The 1,980-nt window shown below is 37.5% G+C and overlaps 1 non-coding gene across 1 annotated transcript; it reads right to left on the bottom strand.

The window, feature by feature from the left end:
• TRNAR-CCU lies at positions 972-1,043 on the bottom strand. The gene has a single exon. It is a non-coding gene; the product is annotated as a tRNA-Arg (tRNA).

The following is a 1,980-nucleotide window of genomic DNA, read 5'->3' as shown; positions in this document are numbered from 1 at the left end:
CAACAAAGGTTCATCTAGTCAAAGCTATGGTTTTGCCAGTGGTCATGTACGGAGGTAAGAGTTGGACCATAAAGAAGGCTGAGTGGCAAAGAATTGATGCTTTCAAATGTGGTGCTGGAAAAGACTCGGAGTCCCTTTAAGGAGATCAAACCAGTCAATCCTAAAGGATGTCAACCCTGAATATTTATTGGAAGGACTGATGTTGAAACCAAAGCTTCTGTACTTTGGACACCTAATGTGAAGAGCTAACTCATTGAAAAATATCATGGGGAAGATTGAGGGCAGGAGGAGAAGGGGATAACAGAGGATAAGATGGTTGGATGGCATCACTGACTCAATGGACACAAATTTGAAAAAACTCTGGGAGACAGTGAAGGACAAGGAAGCCAGGTGTGCTGCAGTCCATGGGGTGGCAAAGAGTTGGATGTGATTTAGTGACTGAACAACAACAAATTATTAAACTAAGTAATAGAATATAAAATGCAATGAATGTAGCAAGAACCATATATTTTGAGGAAAATATCTAGTCCCAAATACTTACATTAGAAAAGATGAAAACCTAAAAATAATTGTGTAAAGCATTAGAAATTAAATAAAGTAGCATCAAAATTAATGCAAAGAAAGTAGAAGCAAAGAAATAATGAAATAAAGACATCTCCTTCTCCTTCTCATTCCATTCTCTCTTTCACTTGTTCCACAGCAATCATAAAGGATTGTGATGAGCCTCAAACATGCCATATGTTGCTCTCACACCAGAAGCATGCTGATAACTCCACATACAATGATTTCTTTCTGAGAAAATCACAGTCACTTTCCTGCTCTTACTCAGATCTTTCTCAAATGTGACCTTCTCTGTAAGGCCTTTCTTGATCACCTTTTACAAAACTACACCCTTATTCTCATTCTTCTTTTCTAAAAAATATTTGTTTATTTGGCTGCACCAAGTCTTAATTGTGGCATGTGGTATCTAGTTCCCTGACCAGGGATTGAACCTGGGCCCCTGCATTAGGAGTGCAGAATCCTTGCTACTGGACCACCAAGGAAGTCCCTATTCTCATTCTCATTGTTCTTAACCCCTCTACCCTGATATATTTTTTCCATTGAGTATATCACATTTAACATAGAATATACTTTATGTGGTTGTGTCATTTACATTAGAAGGACATGTCTGATCAGGTGAGGGATTTTCAAACTATTTTTTTCCCAGTACCAAGAAGAATGCTTAGCCAATAGTTGGAACTCAATCAACATTTGTTAACTGAATGAAATCAATGAATGTAAAAACAAGCTATAGTAATAGAAACACAAAGGTAAAAAAAAACAAAAACAAAAAACTGGCTTCTTTGAAAAATGTAAAGCAAATAATTGGCAAATTAATTTTCTTAAGAGGAGAAATTTAGAAAGTAATATGAATGGTATGAAAATTTTAACAGGAAATTTGGTAAATTCAATGAAATATGGTTTAAGAAGAAACAGAAAACCTAAGCGGTTTCTTGGACAGGATCAACCTGTCCAAAACTCATTTCCTATGGCCTGGCTTTCCCAGAAAGGAAGTTTGGTCTCAGGAAGAATTCCATGAAGACTGGTCAGAGCCTGGTGCTTAAAATAATCAGTTCTGGGAGAATGCTGATAGAGTAGATCACGATGCTGATTCATCATATCATGTAGCTGAATCACAAGTTTTGGGATTCTTACCAGGGAGAAGATTGATGGTCCTCAACCCTTAAAAGCTAAGGTGGTCATAAAGTACTGGGGACAACAATTCCACTTGATCACCCTGCAATAATTGCAGGGCCTGAATACCAGCTTTTGATCTCATCTCCTCCAGTACAAGAATGTTGAAGAAGCTACCATATATTTTTTAAAAATGTTCCAGACTCTTCTGTGATTTCACCAAAGAGGCTAGTTCTTCAATATGCAACTTAAAAACTCTGGAGCCCAGGGGCCAGGGTTTCTCGCATGGGAATTTGATGCACATTG

This window comes from Capra hircus, chromosome 5, assembly GCF_001704415.2.
Source record: "Capra hircus breed San Clemente chromosome 5, ASM170441v1, whole genome shotgun sequence".
Lineage (NCBI taxonomy): Eukaryota > Metazoa > Chordata > Mammalia > Artiodactyla > Bovidae > Capra > Capra hircus.
The sequence above is the reverse complement of the archived record's forward strand: the minus strand, read 5'-3'. Positions and strand labels throughout refer to the sequence as shown.